The following is a 6816-nucleotide window of genomic DNA, read 5'->3' as shown; positions in this document are numbered from 1 at the left end:
TAAAGTCCCATCGGGTTGCTTCCCAGTATACACCTTTATATTTATTGCATAAAATGTTTTGGAATTAGCCAATATAGAAATCTTTATTTAATACTTTAAAGGCTTATTGGGTATAATATGTTGCCTAAATGAGCATCATTTTCGGACAGAGGACAACGTTTAATAAAAAGTCATGAACACAGATGGAGTATAATTGTTTCTACAATTCTTGACAAACAATTCAAAAAATTACAAACTGTTATCTTTCAGTCCTTGTGTGTATATTGTTAAATCGTAAAGTTCGAAAAAATCTGAATCTGTGAAGAGTTATAGTTAAATAAAAAATATCTACATCTGTTCCATCAGATGCCTAAAGATCTTCCAAATTTAGCCTATCTACCTTGCTAAGTCCTGCTAAGTAGAGCAGTCAGACGCAGGCTCCCATTTCATGAATGTCAGTATATCTAGTTTTAGCGGATTCTGAATATTTTCCTTTTTATTGACAAAATAAATATTTGTGTAATCAAAAGGTAAAATTCAACATTTCAATGGATATAAAGCACTCCCAAATAGCACATAATTAAATCAATCATGGGGAAGTTCTACAGGTCCTGGTTTTTAATTTATATTATTGTGTACACGTGAACTGTGCGTACCCGAGAACCTGTTGTTTTCTTTCACTTACATCTTTTGTCTTTCCCCACAAACTCTTCACCTCGAATAATTGATGGAAATTCATTTTATGTAACAATAAAACACTGAAAACTTTGTTTTCAAGACTTCCGCAACATTTATTTTAAAATCTTAACTCTACAACTGTTTCGGCTGATTGCCTTTCTCGAATTTCGTTGTTTTCCTCCTCAAACTCTTTACCTCGAATTTCGTTGTTTTCCTCCTCTGTGGACTTTTCCGCAAGGTTTATTTCTGGCTTTATATAGTTTACATCTTAGGATGATATTATACGCTGAAGTTCACAAACAGTTGAAACTTATCAATATTAAATGCATTGGTTTTTTGTAAGATTTGACGTAGGACAAAAATCTGGTTAATGATTGACCTACCTGGCCTAAACCGCTCTTTGATATTCACCAAGGATGTCTTCCACGTACATTCTCAAATGGCTGTACATACTGTTAAAGAATATTTTGTATAGTGTGTTCAGAAGAGTTATACGAGCATTCCTATAATTTTTACATTACAACAAATAATCTCCCTTCGTGTGCAGTGAATATATGCTTCCAGTGCCTCATTCATCTGGCATTTGTTCTTTTCCCAGACTTTGACTATTATGCTGTGAATTTGATGTATGAATGTTGTTACCTACATATTTGATTAGCTCTGCGGCGACGCAGTCCACTCCTGGGCGTTATTTTTGAGGCATATAATTGCGTCTCTTACTTCCAATATTGAAGAAGGTTCCAAGTGTTATTTCATGGTGAAGGTTAGGGAAATAAGTCTTCTACTCACAATCCGTAATAGGTTTTATTAAAGTTGAAAAAAGAGAATGGACTACCGGTTTCGCTGTTTATAAAGTTTTACAGAATCTTCAGGCCCTCAAGAATCTAAGGATATTAGTACAATTCTAATGTATACATCCAATGTAAAAATAAACAACACCCATTCCAATCATTTCAGAACAGAGGCAGGTGTCAGGCAGGGATGCATAATCTCGCCAACTCTGTTTAATATCTACAGCGAACACATTATGCGAAAGGTACTAGACGGATGGAAGGGCGAAATATCAGTAGGAGGTCAAAAAATCAAAATCAATAACTCGAGATATGCAGATGACACTTTAATAATCGCGACAAATCAAGAAAAAATGGAAGACATAATGAGACGTTTGGAGGAAAAAAGCAAAATATATGGACTACAGCTAAATAGGAGTAAGACAAAGATCATGATAGTAGACAGAGCTCGGAACAATCTTCACCATATTAAAGAAATTGGGGACTTTGAAGTAGTAAATAGTTTCATATACCTGGGGTCCCTAATAACAAATGACGGAGGAGGTGACAGAGAGATACGTAGAAGGTTGACTATTGCTAGAACAGCTATGATGAAACTGGTAGCAATTTGGAAAAATTCTAGCATAACAATATACACAAAACTAAGGCTGGTAAGGGCGCTCATTTTTCCCATAGCGACACATTATTTTTACTGTGCACTTATTATTTTCATATAGACTTCTGATTAGTTGAATTAGGGGTGGGGTGTTTCCATTTTCGCTAGTATGAACCATAGCTGCTGCCATTTGACTTTATCGAAGGCCTTTCTGTAATCCACAAAGCACATAAGCATAGGAGTATTGAATTCGCGAGTTTTTTCGATTAGCTATCTGACATTAAGGATGTGTTCTCTTGTGCCTTTTCCTGGGACAAATCTTGCTTGTTCTTCTGATATCTGAGGCAATAGAAAAGCTTTTAGTCTTTCATGTATTACATGAAGTAGAACCTTGCTTGCATGGGATATTAGGGTTACCGTTCTTTAGTTGCTGCAATCTAGCGGAGTTCCTTTTTTAAATATAGGGATGAAAGTGGATATTGTCCAGTCGTTGGGTCACTCTCTGGTTTCCCAAATCTTTTTGCAAATCATATGCATAACATTTACTCCGACATCTCCAGTCTCTTTTAAAACTTTTGCGGTGATCTGGTCTGCGCCAGGAGATTTTCTATTTTTTAACTTTTTGATTGCCTTTTCTACCTCTGACTTTAGAATGTTTGGTTCTCTCTCTGCGGTGAACTCATCGTAATTTGCATTCTGGGGATCAACTGCATATAGACTTTGACAATATTTTCTCCATACTTCCGCAATCCCTCTCTCGTCATTTATAATATGTTGGTTTTGATTCATTATTGTTTGTGTGATTCGTTTAAATTCCCTGGATAGATATCGGACTTTGTTATATAGCTCATGGGATTCATACTGGGTTGCATGTCTCTCTAGTTCTTCGTATTCTTTATTTATATGTTTATTTTTATCATCCCTACATGCTCTTTTAATTTCTCTATTTAACCTTGCTAATTCGTTTTTGTTGCTGTCGTTTTGATATATGAGAGATTTGATTCTCCTTCGCTCTTCGAGAAGTTGCAGCGTTCTGTCTGTCAGTAATTTCTTTTGATGATCTTTTTTTCGGTTCTGGTTCTTTCTACAGAGGTTCATATGGCATTTCTAAAATCTTTCCACATTTCTTCTAGGTTGTCTTGTGTGTTCAACATACTAGTTTCCTTTAATGCATCTCTAAATGTTTTCGGATTTGAAATCTCCAGCCTGTTTTGATTTTGGTGCGGCATTGTTCTTTTTAGCTTCATCTTGAAGCAAGCCCATAACAATTTATGATCGGATCCACATTCAGCTCTTGGTCTAGTTTTTACGTTTGTAAAACATGTCTTCCATCTGTTTCTAATCAATATGTAGTCGATTTGGTTCTTGTATTCTTCATTTGGGCTGGTCCACGTCGATAAACGACTGGCATGATGTTTGAACATTGTGTTTACAATAGCTAAACTGTTTTCGATTGCAAAATCGCCTCGGCTATTTCTAATACCTAACCCATAGTTTCCTACATTTTGGATGTTATCATTTCTTGTTTCTCCTACCTTAGCGTTAAAATCGCCCATGATTATGAGTAGTGTTGCTCAAAATCGGTCTTGGTCTTGCAGTCTTGGTCTTGTTCTTGCGTTTTTGCAAGACCAAGACCAAGACCAAGACCGCCTAATTTTAGCAAGACCAAGACCAAGACTGACCGTGCAAGATTTAAGCAAGAACAAAACTAAGCCTGCGAGACTCTTGCGTCTTGCAGTTAGGACTGAATGTGGTTTTAGCAAGTATAGTAGTTCGGGTATAGGCTTAAAGACTCAATGAGACGCAAAAACAATGTAATAAAAATTTGAAAAACTGAAATAATGCGCATTACAAACAATACCATAAACATACATACCGAATCAAAATATTCATTAAAAAACACATTTGACACGTGCTCAGAGGTCGAGATTACAAAATTAAATATTTTGTACATTCTTTTCCAGCACACGACTTCTTCGCTCTGAAATTAATTGTCCATATTTTGAGAATAGCCGCCCTCTAATCATAAAAATAATCTTCTTGCATTGCGACGCTGACAGTAATATCGTATCGATATTTTTTAAAATATGTCACCCTAGCTAATAAAAAATATAATTGTTACGGACACCCACTTAATAATTCAATTTTTTTCCCATTATAATTTAGTCAGGAGGAATCTAAATAAACAAATCTTATCGGCCTAAGACTATAAAAAGGTCGATTCTCACTATACGTTCCATTTACTTTCCATATCCGTGGCTTTCCATTTACATAAAATATAATTAAACACAAATCATATAGTATATCGCTCCTTAAATACAAAAGCACCACAAGTCAAAATAAGCAAATTGTACAGGAGAGGCATTTACAAAAATAATTTGGATTACTTTATGATTTTTGTATAAACTATGTGTATTAGGTAGAATTTTTTGGTATCAAAAGATGCGTAATTAAATAGCCTATATATCAATAAAGCAATCTTAACCATAGCTCGAATGGACTGTCGAAAAAATGCAAATAAGTTAGTTTTGTATATAGACTTTGTCGTCGAGAACATTAAAATTTTAAAAATTAAACCACCATAATTAGGAAAATTTGAGTTTTATTTTCGGTTGTCAACCTTACAAAATGTCAATTTATTAAAAAAAAGGCACATACTAACTTACTACATACTAAACTTGCTAAGGGAAAACAAATAATTGTTAATTTTATCATGAGATCATCAATTAAGTCTGTAATATTACCTATAGTAGTAGATAAGAGGAATAAATTTACGTTAAAAAAAAAACTTAACCTTTTAAGCAAAAACCTTTAAGAGAAACAGAGGTAACTTTATCTTAAAATAGTATTATTAGCAGTTATAGTCTTATAAAATAAGGCACTAAGGAGAAAGACACCTTCAAAATAATCATTTCCATGATCTACACTAATCACAACCGTATGAAGCACATAAATGTGGTTCTTACAAAAATATTTTTATAAAACGTTTTCTTAAAACTACATTGAGCGTAATGCTCGTAAAGGATAAAAAAAAACTTAACGAAAACATTAAAAATCAGTTAACAACAGTAACTTGTGCACTAATTTAGAGATATTCATAAAATCTTGGCACTACGTTTTTTTGGATTAGCTTTAGAATGACTTGCTTCTTTGCTTCAGGAACTGTAAGCTTTTCAGTGTAAAGTTGGTTTAGAGTAAAATTATTATCAGGCACTGCCGTTGACTTCGTGCGGCGTATTCTCAACGTAGGTACCGACCTGAACTCTTCCTCTTCGTAGGAACTTTTAAAGAAAAATATGCCATTGCTTACTTTATCCACCTTCAGAATCTTTATATCGGTCCATTTGAATTTATTGCCATCATCATCTATATTGTAGTCTCCTATACACAGAGGTTTGAGGTCAAAAAAATTCTCATGTGTCAGTTCTTCAACAGTATAAGGCTTTCCAGTTTTCTTTGCTGTTTTAATCAGAGTGATATACTGGTCTGGAACGTAAATTGGAGATGATTTCAATGCTCTCGTAATGTTACGTTGGATGACAGAATGAACAGAGTCTCCTTAGTTTTGGGTGTGCCCTTTTATTAGGAACTTATGAGTAATACTCTTGATGTTTGGCAATTCTTGAGTTGCGTATTGGTACATTGCCAGCATGAATTTGTTCTTTTGTTGGCCACAGCAATTATCGCTATAGAAAGTGACATCACAAGGTTCCGTGACACTGTCATTTAATTTTCTAAGATACATTAGAACACAGGAGCCAATTTCATTAATACCTCGGGCTCCTTCTCCCTCGTGCCATACAAAACAAGTTGTGTCCTTTGTACCGAGCTCGGTTACTGTGAAATTAAGTAGATTTAATTTAGACGTATAATAGAAGCTCGACACATCACCCCGTGGACAAGGCATCACCGCTTGGAGGTCGTACACAGCCACTACGAAGGTATTACTCACAAGCTCTTTATCTCTATCTTTTTCAGCTCTAGCGAGAGTCTTTTGCTTCAGGTGCTCGTCGTAAGTTTCTTGTATTAACGATTTATCTTCAGCGTTTTGGTAAGCCATGCAATCTTCGCATTGATCCTTCTTGGGCTGCCAAAAGATAAGTTAAAATCATGTATAAATATGTTGTAGTATACTTGATATGAAACGTGTGGTCTACTTTCAGATTCACATTTGTCTACGTAATGTCGATGTAGTGCCGCGACTGTTAACCCGCCCTCAATATAATCCCGAGTCGATCGCGACCTACAGTAATGACTTTCTATGCGGGGTATTGAATTGATGTGTGCTTTGACACCATCGGTCAGCTCTGAGTCTAGTGTCTTATGGTTGTTATGTTTTCCCCTGTTATCTTTAAGGTGCACACCAGTTTCGGACTGTTTTTTGACAACGGTTCTGATCATAGTGTCTGAGATTGCAAGAATATTCATGAAGAATACTTTACATACCCGAGTTTTTTTATTATTCCGAGTCAGATAAAATGAGTGATTGTAATTTTTGCGACTGCTACCTTCACGAACGTATCTATATTTTGGTTCTACCTTGGTCATGTGATCGTGAATAATTTGTCGTTGTATTTCCAGATCACCGCACTCCCAGAACCTTTCAAAGATGTGTTTTCTTTCTTCAAACGTAAACTCTGTAGAACATTTTAATTTACATTTATCGAAACATACAGGACCCATTTTTTTGGCATCATAAACTTTCTTAGACTTGGACATAGAAGTGTAGGACATACCTTTGTTTTTCAATAGCTTGCTCTGGTTTCGTTTCCA

Source organism: Diabrotica undecimpunctata, chromosome 8 (genome assembly GCF_040954645.1).
Source record: "Diabrotica undecimpunctata isolate CICGRU chromosome 8, icDiaUnde3, whole genome shotgun sequence".
NCBI classification, from domain to species: domain Eukaryota; kingdom Metazoa; phylum Arthropoda; class Insecta; order Coleoptera; family Chrysomelidae; genus Diabrotica; species Diabrotica undecimpunctata.
The sequence above is the reverse complement of the archived record's forward strand: the minus strand, read 5'-3'. Positions refer to the sequence as shown.